General features: G+C 37.7%; 1 protein-coding gene across 1 annotated transcript in view; it reads right to left on the bottom strand.

The window, feature by feature from the left end:
• Positions 1-13,999, bottom strand: part of NEK11 (NIMA related kinase 11) — a 158,448-nt gene that overhangs the window by 62,289 nt on the left and 82,160 nt on the right.

Below are 13,999 nucleotides of genomic sequence, written 5' to 3'. Positions count from 1 at the left end.
CTAGATCAGTCCAACACTAATTTGTGTTAACTATGCAAATCAGTCATCTCTAAACTAGCAGAAAAATCTTTTAAATAATCTACATCATTAAGAAAACCAAGGAGAAATTTCTGCCTGAACTTAGTGTTAAGAAAGAACTTTTCTCCTGAATAATGGGTTATTTTTATCTTCTAGCTATTCTGAATTATGTAACTAGCCAGGTCTCCCTTTTCTTATTATTTGCTTGAAAGATCAGAAATAAATTTGCCATTGACCTTGTGTAAGCTGTGTTTTATGTAACTTCAAACACTGTCCTGCTTTCTCATGAAAGGCAAGGTATATATCCATACATACATACATGAATACCATCATTTTAACCATTTTGTGGGTGTTCAAGAAAATTCTGGATATATACACTGAAAACGTTTCTGTTCCAGTAAATAATAATAACACTAAAAATTTCAAACGGATTGGTACTTTACATATTACAAAGCACTTTGATATTTATCTCAACAGAGCATCATAACTTCCCAGTGTAACGGAGCCAATATTATATTTTTCCCATTTTATACATGACGAAACTGGCTCAGAGCAGTTAAGTGACTTGGCCAAGGTCACACAAGTGACCCTGACTGACTCTTCAGTTATGTATTTTTCTTTCCAAATCTGAGACTATTTCTATTATAGAATGCTAGAAAGAGGCGGACATTAGGAGAAATCTCACGATATTGACTAGAACACCAAGATCAATGTCAACCTTATAAATTATGAAAATTATTTGAAGCTCAATAAATTTTCATCCATCTGTAAGACTATTAAATGGTATTTGGTATAGTAGCACATATTTAGATTTATATACCCAGAAAAACAATTTCCTTCAAATAAAGGTGAAATAAAGACATTTTTAGACCAAGAAAAACTGAGAGAATTCATGTCAGCAGGAAAGCACTAAAATCCTAGAAGGGAATTCTTCCAAAAGAAGAAAGATGATCCCAGACAGAAACAAGGAATGAAAGAAGGAATGAAGAGCACTGGAAAAAGTAATTTTCTGAATATATTTAAATCAACATTAACTCTATAAAATTTAACTATCTTATGGGATTTTAAATTATGTGGAATAACCTTTCATGACAAAAATAATGCAAAAGACAGAAGAGGGTAAATGGAGTTAAAGTATCATAAGGTCCTAATATTACTGGGAAAGTGGTAAAAGCAATAATTTTTACTAGACTGTAATAAGTCAAGAATGCATGTTATAACTGCTAGGATTACCACCAAAAGAATAGTAAAATAACGTATAACTGAAAAGCATAAAACTAACAAGTTACTAGAGGGAAAAAATATCAAACAACAAAATTCAAATTAAAAAAAAAGCAAGAGGGACTTCCCTAGGGGTGAGTGGTTAAGAATCCACCTGCCAATGCAGGGGACATGGATTCAAGCCCTGGTCCAGGAAGATCCCACATGTCGCAGAGCAACTAATGCCTGTGAGCCACAACTACTGAGCCTGTGCTCTAGAGCCTGCGAGCCACAACTACTGAGCCTGTGTGCCACAGCTACTGAAGTCCATGTGCCTAGAGCCCATGCTCCACAACAAGTGAAGCCACCGTAATGAGAAGCCTGCGCACCAAAGAGTAGCCCCCGCTCGCCACAACTAGAGAAGGCCTGTGAGCAACAATGAAGACCCAACACAGCCAAAAATAAATAAATAAATTTATTTTAAAAATTAAAAAATAATAATTTTAAAAAGCAAGAAAGGACAGAAAAGGGAACATAAAAAAGTGGTATGTGAAGATTAAAAAAGAAGAAAAACTGTCATTAAGCATTCCAACATGATTGTATACATTAAAAAGGTCAAAAGACACTACAAACTATTAGAATTAACAATTGAATTTAGCAATTGTTAGATACAAAGGTCATTTCTATAAGCCTGCAGTAAACACATTTTAAAAACAAAATTTTAAATGTCATTTACATTAACATCACAAAATGTCAAATACATAAGAATAAATCACACATAAGATGTGCAAGACCCTACACTGTAACCTCAGTACACTGCCAAGAGAAATTAAAGAAGATCTAAAAAAAAAAAAAAAAATAGGGAGGGGTAGATCCACACTCTTGGATTGGAAGATTCAATTTATGAAGATGTCCATTTTTCCAAGAATGACCTAGTGCAATATCGATTCAAATCCTAGCACATTTTTTTGTGGGAGTTGACAAGCTGATTCTAAAATTTACATGGAAATGCAAAGGGACAAGTGTAGCCACGGCAACTGAAGAAGAACAAATTTGGAGGTCTTGTATTACCAAACAGCAAGATTTATTATGAAGTTTCATTTCTTATGAAAGTATGATATTGGCAAGGAAGAAAAAATAGACCAGTGGAAAAAAATAGAGGGCTCAAAAACAGATCTGCATATATTCAATCACTTGACTAATGCAAAGATGACTGCACTGTGGTAGAGGAAAAGATGATCTTTTTAATAAATTATGCTAAGCCAATTGAATATCCATATGGAAAATATTGTATATTGACTCATGTCTCACATCATACACATGCACAAAAATCAATTATAGGTGGATCTAACTGAAAGATAAAATCATAAAATTTTTAAGAGAAAACAGGTAAATGTCTTCCTGATCTTGGCATAAGCAAAGATTTTTTAAATAAAATGCAAAAAGCACTAACAATAAAGTTAGGGACTGATAAGATGGACTTCATTAAAATTATAAACTTCTGTTCACATAAAAACACCATTTGGAAAGTAAAAATGAAGATACAGAGTGGGAAAAGATATTTGCAATTCAAATATCCATCCAAGACTGGTATCCAAAAAATTCCATAAATCAAACAATCAATCTTCTACAAATCAATAAGAAAAAGAAGAGAATCCAAGAGAAAAATAGCCAAAAGATTTGAAGAGACACTAAATGGCCCCAAATCATGAGATGTTTAACATTATTAGTCATTAGAGAAATGAAAACTAAAACCACAGTGCACAGTCATCAGAATGGCTAAAATGAAAAAGGCAATTATCAAGTCAGTACCTGTTAGGCTATTGAAAAAGTTTTCTTGAAAAGAAGAAAGGGTAGGGCTATACACTAATATAATCATCAGATTGAACCAAATACTTTTACCTGTGTGGGTATGTGTAAAATATTGGTGTGCTGTGAACTGCCCCAATATACTTCTTATTTCCCCAGAGAAGAGTCTAATTCTAACTTCAAGAAGTTTTCTTATACTGACACAATATAGAGCTACAAGGGACTATCAAGATTTGCTAATTCCGAACTCTCACTGTATTGATGAGAAACCAAAGCTCAGAGAGAGGGAAGGACTTTGCCTGGAAAGGTGCCATGTTAGATCAGCTTGTTTGATACTGGTACTAGTTCTCATTCAATATTTCTTAAAAATGTTTTCTAAAAAATTTATATTGACTACCCCCTGCTATATAATCTATTGTATAGGTAATAATTTGAACACTGAAAAAAAAATAAATTAAATTCTTAGGTCCAAGAGGTAGAGGCTATCCAGGCACCCACACATACTCTTCTGAGGATGCCACTCAGCCTTGTGGGCTCTGAGTCTTCTTCAGGACTTGGGTTGAAGCAGAACAAAGCCAGACAATCTCTCCTGGCTCTGACAGGTCTGAACGGTTAGATGAGAGCAATGATCCCTGACCCAGGACACTTTGAGCTGTCTTGGGAGCAGACTTTTATATTGTTTCCACCCATAATACAAATGGCAACAATAACAAGGATGATAATAATGAAAATGATAGCTGAAATTTTAATGAAATTTTAATGATGGTATTTACTATAAGCCAGGCACCCTGTTCTATGTTCCTTACATACTCAAACTTATTTAATCATCCTCACAACAGTCCTAATGAAGTAGGAACTATTATTATCATTCCCATTTTCCAGATGAGGAAACCCTAAAACTGGGTAAATTGTTCGAGGTTCCATACTGAGTGGGTGGTAGGGCTAGTACAGCAACACAGGCTGTCTGACTCTAGAGACAGAAACTCTATGCTATCCTGACTTTCAGTGCTATACCAATCAGAGCATTTCAGGTCCTTAAGGATGTCCTTCAGTAGGAAATCTTGACTAGCCCTGAGAGAATCCTTTCAGGCAGGGGTTGACTTCCCTGATTTCAGGTCCCATCTGGAACCATAATCCACCATCAAAGATCCCTGGGGCTTTAGACAAGCCATGCAGGGTATCAGACCCTGGCAAATATAGAAAACACAGACAACTAGATGTTCTGGGGCAGAAGGAAAGGAAGGCAGGCAAGTTTGGCCTTTGCTTTTCTGTTGCTTGGCAGGGAAAGAGGGTTAGTCGTCTATTAAGGCACAGTGAGTTGATCACAAAGTCAAACCCTGGTTTTATGGAGACATAACTCTACCTGAGTCATACTTGATGAATGTATTGAGGATTATAAAAGATGTGGAATTATCTGGCTAGACAGACTATAGACCAATTAGATCTAGAGGACAACTCAGTAATCAATTTTGATGCAGAACTATTCTTTTTTGGAAATCCTCTCAGCTACACTGAAGGCATGCTGCTTTCCATTTACCTATTTTATTTTGATCTACTGATATTTGCTGGGCTGGAGCACATGGAGAAGACTTCATTTATTACCCAGTAACTTGTGGAAAGGGACCTACTATGGTCCCAGTGCACATGCCTGGCATGGGAGCCAGTAACTGAAATATGAGACAATCTGATTGTAGAAACTACCATGACACTTGGGGCAAAAGATTTTTTGATTATCCTGTACCAGTTTTACAATCTATTTTCTATGTATACTTTTTATTCTAATAACTATATGTCTGTGTATCTGTATCTCTATGTTTTTATTTTCTCCAGTTTCCAACCAGGCATTTCTACATGGGAATAATTACATTATCTCAAGCTCATCAGTTCTATTCTTTTTGAAGACTTTTCTCTTGTTTGACTCCCAGGTCTTAAATATGGCAATGCAAGAGCAGGGAAGGGTGGGGGGCCAGGAGACGAATTGAAAAAAACAAGAGGTATATTTAACTTAGAAGTCTGTAATTTGCATTCCTTTCTTTTTCCAAAATAGAGCCAACTGTGAAGAAGTAAGCAAATAAATCCCTGAGGGGGTGAATGTGGCAGTGAAAGGGAAAGCTGGGATCAGGTGTGAACGAAGCAAATTATACCTGAATTCCATAAACTTGCCATCTGTCAAAGTCCACCAGAGCTGCCCAGCGGATTTCTAAAGCACAGATTGGTAATGAATTGCAAATTTAACTCCGATTTTGTCTTGTCTCAAGGTAACTAAATTTACCCTTTGAAATCTGCCCTGACTCTGCAAAGAGAAACCTACCACACAGTGGTGCATGACTCTGGTTAGGGAAATTTTATTGAGCTTCTAGATAATATTTTTACTTGATGTAATCCTAACATATCCATCTAGAAAAGAGTATACATAATTCATGCAGGTGAATAAATAGAGTAATAGAAATTTAATACAAAGACTAGCAGGTTTTGCTTTAGTGTGTGTTACCCTAAATAAAAGTCTTTACCATGGTAATGTTGAATATCAACATAAACTCAGTCTAGATATGATAAACAACACTGAGCTGCTTGAACAAATTTTAAGAAGCATATTATGTTAATAACTAATGTTTATTAAGGGTCCATCACATCCCAGAACCTCTATCATTTCTTCCCAAGCTTTAATATGCATACAACAAATCTCCCAAGGAATTTGTTAGAATGCTGATTTTGAGTATTTGGGGGGAAATGGTGGTTACAATGGAGCATAGTTTCTGTATCTTCCTTGAATCCCCATGTAAAACAGAACAGCTAGATAGAAAAACTATAAACCAGGGCCAACATTTTCAGCAAAGTTAGGTGACAGTGTGTCTCCTTGAATCTCAAGGTACAAGTACATGGAGACAAACCACAATTGCCACGTGACCTGCACAATATCAGCAACTGTGTGAGAAGAAGCAGAGAGAGTCAATGGAGTGATTGGAAGACCCAACAGTAGAAGACCCTCAAAAGAGTCAACAGGTACTCACTGAAAAGCACAGGGGGCCAATCTAAGAACAGCAGCCAAAACTCGTAGGAGTTCTGCCCAATCCAAAAGCAGGATGAATGCAAGAAAACCTTAGGGTAAGGCCTGAAGGGGCTGGAGCAGAATAGCTCAGGACTATCCAGTAGAACTTTCTGCAATGACGGAAATGTTCTGAATTTCTGACTACAATAACCACTAGCCACATGTGGCTATTGACCACTTAAAACATGGCTAATGTGTCTGAGGAACTGAATTTTTTAAAAAGCATTTAAAAGGAAAAGTGAATGCATGTGTGCTCACCCCTTCTTACAAGAACACTGGAATCACAATTAACTGCTGAACAACCATTGATTAAAAAAACACTGGAACCTACCATTAAAGACATCCAAAGACAAAGAAGCAGCCACAACAAGATGGTAGGAGGGGCACAATCGCAATAAAATCAAATCCCATACCTGCTGGGTGGGTTACCCACAAACTGGAAAACAAATATACCCTAGTTCTCCCACTGGCGTGAAAGTTCTGAGCCCTATGTCAGGCTTCCCAGCCTGTGGGCCCGGCAATAGGAGGAGGAGTCCCCAGAGAATCTGGCTTTGAAGGCCAGTGGGATTTGACTTCAGGACTTCCACAGGACTGGGAGAAACAGAAACTCCACTCTTGGAGAGCACACAAAAAGTCTTGTACACACCAGAACCAAGGGAAAAAAAACAGTGACCCCATAAGAGACTGGGCCTACCTGTTCAGCAAACCTACCTGCTAGTATTAGATGGTCTACTGCAGAGTCAAGAGGTGGCTGTAGCTCACAGCAGGGACAAAGACACTGGCAGCAGCAGTTCTGGGAAGTACCCATTGGTGTGAGCCCTCCTGGAGGCTGCCATTAGCCCCACAAAACAGCCTGTAGGCTCCAGTGCTGGGACACCTCAGGCAAAACAAGAAACAGGGAGGGAACACAGCTCCATCCATAAGCAGACAGGGGATTAAAGTTTTATTGCGCACAGCCCTGCCCACCAGGGACAAGACCCAGCTCTACCCACCACCAGTCCCTCCCATCAGGAAGCTTGCACAAGCCTCTTGGATAGCCTCATCCACCAGAGGGCAGACAGCAGAAGCAAGAACTACAATCCTGCAGCCTGTGGAACAGAAACCACAATCACAGAAAGTTAGAAAGAATCAAACGGCAGAAGAATATGTCCCAGATGAAGGAACAAGATAAAACCCCAGAAAAACAACTAAGTGAAGTGGAGATAGGCAACCTTCCAGAAAAAGAATTCAGAATAATGATAGTGAAGATGATCCAGGATCTTGGAAAAGAATGGAAGCAAGGATTGAGAAGGTGTAAGGAATGTTTAGCAAAGACGTAGAAAACTAAAGAACAGACAAACAGAGATGAACAATACAATAACTGAAATTAAAAATACACTAGAAAGAATCAATAGTAGAATAACTGAAACAGAGGAATTAATAAGGGACCTGGAAGACAGAATGGTGGAAATCACTGCCATGGAACAGAATAAAGAAAAAAGAATGAAAAGAAATGAAGACACTCTAAGAGATTTCTGGGACAACATTAAATGCACCAACATTTGCATTATAGGCATCCCAGAACGAGAAGAGAGAGAGAATGGACCTGAGAAAATATGTGAAGAGATAATAGCTGAAAACTTCCTTAACATGGGAAAGGAAACAGTCAACCAAGTCCAGGAGTGCAGAGAGTCCCAGGCAGGATAAACCTGAGGAGGAACATGCCGAGACACATAGTAATGAAATTGACAAAAATCAAAGACAAAGAAAAAATATTAAAAGCAACAAGAGAAAAATGACAAATAACATACAAAGGAACTCCCATAAGGTTATCAGCTGATTTCTCAGCAGAAATTCTGCAGGCCAGAAGGGAGCAGCACATTATATTTAAAGTGATGAAAGGGAAGACTCTACCCAGCAGGGTTCTCATTCAGATTTGACAGAAAAATCAAAAGCTTTACAGACAAGCAAAAGCTAAGAGAATTCAGCACCACCAAACAGGCTAATGTCTAAAGGAAGTTCTCTAGGCAGAGAAAGAGACCAGCAACTTAAAACAACCTTGCACATATATAGACTGCTATATCAAAACCTCATGGGAACAGCAAACCCAAAAACTACAATAGATACAGACACAAAAAAGAAAAAGCAACCCAAAAACCACACTAAAGATGGTCTTCAAACCACAAGAGAAGAAAACAAAAGAGGAATGGAAGAAAAAAGACCTACAAAAACAAACCCAAAACAATTAAGAAAACGGCAATAGGAACATATAAATGTATATGGATTAAATACTCCAACCAAAAGACATAGACTGGCTGAATGGATACAAAAACAAGACCCATATATATGATACCTACAAGAGACCAACGTCAGACCTAGAGACACACACAGACTGAAAGTGAGGGTATGGAGGAAGGTATTCCATGCAAATGGAAATCAAAGGAAACCTGGAGTAGCAATACTCACATCAGACAAAATAGACTTTAAAATAAAGACTGTTACAAGAGACAAGGAAGGACACTACATAATGAGCAAGGGATCAATCCAAGAAGAAGATATAACAATGTAAATATATATGCACCCGACATAGGAACACCTCAATATATAAGGCAAATACTAACAGCCACAAAAGGAGAAATCAACAGTAACACAGAAATAGTGGGGGACTTTAACACCACACTTTCATCAATGGACAGATCATCCAAAGAGAAAATCAATAAGGAAACACAGAACTTAAATGACACATTAGATCAGATGAACTTAATTGATATTTATACAGCAATCCATCCAAAAGCAGCAGAATACAAATTCTTCTCATTTGCACATGGAACAATCTCCAGTATTGACCACATGCTGGGCCAAAAAGCAAGCCTCAGTAAATTTAAGAAAATTGAAATCATATCAAGCATCTTTTCTGACCACAATGCCATGAGATTAGAAATAAACTACAAGGAAAAAAACTGTAAAAAAAAAAAAAAAGAAAACACAAACACGTGGAGGCTAAACAATATGCTACTAAACAACCAATGGATCATTGAAGAAATCAAAGAGGAAATCAAAAAATACCTAGAGACAAATGAAAATGAAAGTACAATGATTCAAAACCTGTGGGATGCAGCAAAAGCAGTTCTAAGAGGGAAGTTTATAGAAATACAATCTTACCTCAGGAAATAAGAAAATGTCAAATAAATGACCTAACTTTACACCTAAAGCAACTAAAGAAAGAAGAACAAACAAAACCCAAAGTTAGCAGAAGGAAAGAAATCATAAAGATCAGAGCAGAAATAAGTGAAAAAGAGACAAAACAATAGCAAAGATCAATGAAACTAAAAGCTGGTTCTCTGAAGAGATAAACAAAGTTGATAAACCTTTAGCCAGACTCATCAAGAAAAATAGGAGAGGACTTAAATCAGTAAAATTAGAAATGAAAAAGGAGATGTTACAACTGACACCATAAAAATACAAAGGATCATAAGAGACTACTACAAGCAACTGTATGCCAATAAAAGGGACAACCTGGGAGAAATGGACAAATTCTTACAAAGGTACAATCTCCCAAGACTGAACTAGGAAGAAATCGAAAATATGAACAGATCAATCACAAGCACTGAAACTGAAACTGTGATTTAAAAACTCCCAACAAACAAAAGGCCAGGACCTGATGGCTTCATAGGCAAATTCTATCAAACATTTAGAGAAGAGCAAACACTTATCTTTCTGAAACTGTTCCCAAAAATTGCAGAGGAAGGAAAATTCCCAAACTCATTCTGTGAGGCCACCAACACCTTTGGTATTCTATGAGGATACCAAAACCAGACAAAGATACTACAAAAAAAGAAAATTACAGACCAATATCACTGATGAATAGAGATGCAAAAATCCTCAGCAAAATACTAGCAATGCAAATCAACAATACATTAAAAGGATCATACACCATGATCAAGTGGGATTTATCCCAGAGATGCAAGGATTTCTTGATACCTGCAAATCAATCACTGTGATACACCACACCAACAAACTGAAAAATAAAAAACATATGATCATCTCAATAGATGCAGAAAAAGCTTTTGACAAAATTCTACACCAATTTATGATAAAAATTCTCCAGAATGTGGGCATAAAGGAAACCTACCTCAACATAATAAAGGCCATATACAACAAACCTACAGCTAACATCATACTCAATGGTGAAAAGCTGAAAGCATTTTCTCTAAGATCAGGAACAAACAAGGATGTCCAGTCTCACCACTTTTATTCAACATAGTTTTGGAAGTCCTACCTATGGCAATCAGAGAAGAAAAAGAAATAAAAGGAATACAAATTGGAAAAGAAGAAGTAAAACTGTCACTGTTTGCAGATGACATGATACTACACATAGAAAATCCTAAAGACACTACCAGAAAACTACTAGAACTCATCCATGAATTTGGTCAAGTTGCAGGTTACAAAATTAATACACAGAAGTCTGTTGTATTTCTATACACTAACAATGAAAGATCAGAAAGAGAAATTCAAAAAACAATCCCATTTGCCATTGCATCGAAAAGAATAAAATACCTAGGAATAAACCTACCTAAGGAGACAAAAACCTGTAATCCAAAAACTATAAGACGCTGATGAAAGAAATTGAAGACAACACAAACAAATGGAAAGATATACCATGTTCTTGGATTGGAAGAATCAATATTGTCAAAATGACTATACTACCCAAGGAAATCTACAGATTCAATGCAATCCCTATCAAATTACGAATGGTATTTTTCACAGAACAAAAAATCTTAAAATTTGTATAGAGACACAAAAGACCCCGAATAGTCAAAACAATCCTGAGAAAGAAAAATTGAGCTGAAGGAATCAGGCTCCCTGGCTTCAGACTATACCACAAAGCTACAGTCATCAAAAGAGTATGGTACTGGCACAAAAATAGAAATACAGATCAGTGGAACAGGATAGAAAGCCCAGAAATAAACCCATATTCCTATGGTCAACTAATCTATGACAAAGGAGGCAAGAGTAAACAATGGTGGAAAGACAGTCTCTTCAATAAATGGTGCTGGGAAAACTGGACAGGTACATGTAAAAAAATTAAATTAGAACATTCTTCAGCACCATACACAAAAATAAGTTCAAAATGGATTAAAGACCTAAATGTCAGACAAGACACTATAAAACTCTTAGAGGAAAACATAGGCAGAACACTCTCTGACATAAATTGCAGCAATATCTTTTTGACCCACCTCCCAGAGTAATGGAAATTAAAAAAATAAACAAATGGGACCTAATTAAACTTAAAAGTTTTGCACAGCAAAGGAAACCATAAACAAAACGAAAAGACAACCCAAAGAATGGGAGAAAATATTTGCAAATGATGTGACCAACAAAATTTACAAACAGCTCATGTGGCTTAATATCCTCAAATCAAACAACCCAATCAAAAAATGGGCAGAAGACCTGAATAGATATTTCTCCAAAGAAGACATACAGATAGCCAAGAGGCAAATGAAAAGATGTTCAACATCGCTAATTATTAGAAAAATGTAAATCAAAACTACAGTGAGATATCACCTCACACCAGTCAAAATGGCTATCATCAAAAAATCCACAAACAGTAAATGCTGGAGAGGGTGCGGAGAGAAGGGAACTCTCCTACACTGTTGGTGGGAATATAAATTGGTACAGCCACTATGGAGGACAGTATGGGGGTCCCTTAAAAAACTAAAAATAGAGCTACCATATGATTCTGCAATCCCACTCCTGGGCATATATCCAGAGAAAAACATGGTTCGAAAGGATACATGCACCCCAGTGTTCATTGCAGCACTGCTTACAATAGTCAGGACACAGATTCAACCTAAATGTCCATCGACAGAGGAATGGATAAAGAAGATGTGGTACATATATACAATGGAATACAATGGAATATTACTCAGCCATTAAAAAGAGTGAAATAATGCCATTTGCAGCAACATGGATGGACCCAGAGATTGTCATACTGAGTGAAGTAAGTCAGACAGAGAAAGAGAAATATTGTATGTTATTGCTTATATGTGGAATCTTAAAAAAAGATACAAATGAACTTATTTACAAAACAGAAACAGACTCACAGACTTACAGAATGAACTCACGTTTCCCAGGGGAGAAGGTTGGGGAGAGATAGTTAAAGAGTTTGGCATTGATTTGTACACACTGCTATATTTAAAATGGATAACCAACAAGAACCTACCATATAGCACAGGGAACTCTGCTCAATATTATGTAACAACCTAAATAGGAAAAGAATTTGAAAAAGAATAGATACATGTATATGTATAACTGAATCACTTTGCTGTACACCTGAAACTAACACAACATTGTAAATCAACTATAGTCCAATAAATTTTTTTTAAAAAAAGATAATTTACACTTTGAGTGAACAGCTTTCATCATCTTTGATAGTCTCCAGAGGCTCTTTTAAGATGGACAGAGCCTCAGAAGTAGCAGAATACCCCAAATTAACAGAAGGCCTGCCTTTCTCCCATTTTTCTCTACCAGACTTCTCCCCATTACTGTCTGTTTTCTGTCGCAGAGCCTGGTATCACTATAAGACCGTCTCTCCTGGTAGATTGCCTACTCTTTGCAAATATCCCTTCCCCTTCCTTCTCCTGGGGGGTGGGCTTCCTTCCTTGTTGATATTGGGGTTGGCCACATGATCTCCTCAGTCTCTAGTGTGAGATATGAAGGGGAAGCTTCACATGCAGGTGCAGATATAGCACAGCCCCTGCTCTCTGTCTTACCACTAGGCAGGCTCATTCCAGACCAGGACACAGCTTGAGTCCTGGACCTGGGGCACTGGAGCAGGAGCAGAGCAGTCTTGCAACCTGGAACAGAGGCTCAGGTAACGTGTAGTCCTCATGTAACATGAAAATGAAATACATTTTATAAGTACCTGAGATTTTTGGGGCTCTTTGTTATTTCAACAAAGCTGACTTATATACCATCCCCTTGTTTAACAGCTTTCAGCAGCTTCTCATCCCACAGAAGGTAAAGTCCAAGCTCCTTTGCATGGCTCCATGGGTCATTCACCACGTGAACACTGACTGCCTCCTCAGCCTCGTGTATTTATTGCCACACACACACACACACACACACACACACACACACACACACTTCGTCCTCAGTGAGTCGGAGGACAACGAGCATTACTACTCTTCCATGTCATTACAGTGCTCCCAGGGGCTTTCAGGAGTCAGAGAAGGCCCAGGTCACTTGCAACTACTTTCAAATTCTCAGTGTATTTTCTAAAATGAAAAAATACCAAAACAGAGTTTCAAAAAGTATGATATATTATGAAAATTTTACATTTACTAGATTAATACCTTTAACATATATAAACTCATTTGGATATAACTGCAAACACATACATTTGAGGTCCATTGTGAGGGAGAAGGCTGAGGGGAAATGGCTCTTTGGGCCAGCCTCTTTCCCTGCACAGTCCACCCCTCCCCCCACAGTGGGCATCCCCTACCTTCAGTGATGGGCACTGGATCTTTCTTCCTGAAAGGCATTTTGCCAAACTTTTCTCCATCCTTCCCTGTCCTAAGCAGCATTATCCACACTCTGAGGCTGTAGCTGATGCTCTGCACCCTCACCCTAGCAGTGAATCACTCACTCCTTTACACACCAGAGCAATGCACACACTCCTTGTATTGCACTATAACAACATATGACAATTTGTTTGCGGCTGCCAATCTTTTGAGGACAAAGACCAGAACTTACACATCTTTTTTTTTTAATTGGAGTATAATTTCTTTACAATGTTGTGTTAGTTTCTGCTGTACAGTGAAGTGAATCAGCTATATGTATACATATATCCCCTCCCTCTTGGAACTCCCCCACCCCATCCCACCCATCTATGTCATCACAGAGCACCGAACTGAGATCCCTGGTGATCTACAGCAGGTTTCC

The sequence above is a fragment of the Mesoplodon mirus genome (assembly GCF_964341445.2).
Source record: "Mesoplodon mirus genome assembly, chromosome: 6".
Taxonomy (NCBI): Eukaryota; Metazoa; Chordata; class Mammalia; order Artiodactyla; family Ziphiidae; genus Mesoplodon; species Mesoplodon mirus.
The sequence above is the reverse complement of the archived record's forward strand: the minus strand, read 5'-3'. Positions and strand labels throughout refer to the sequence as shown.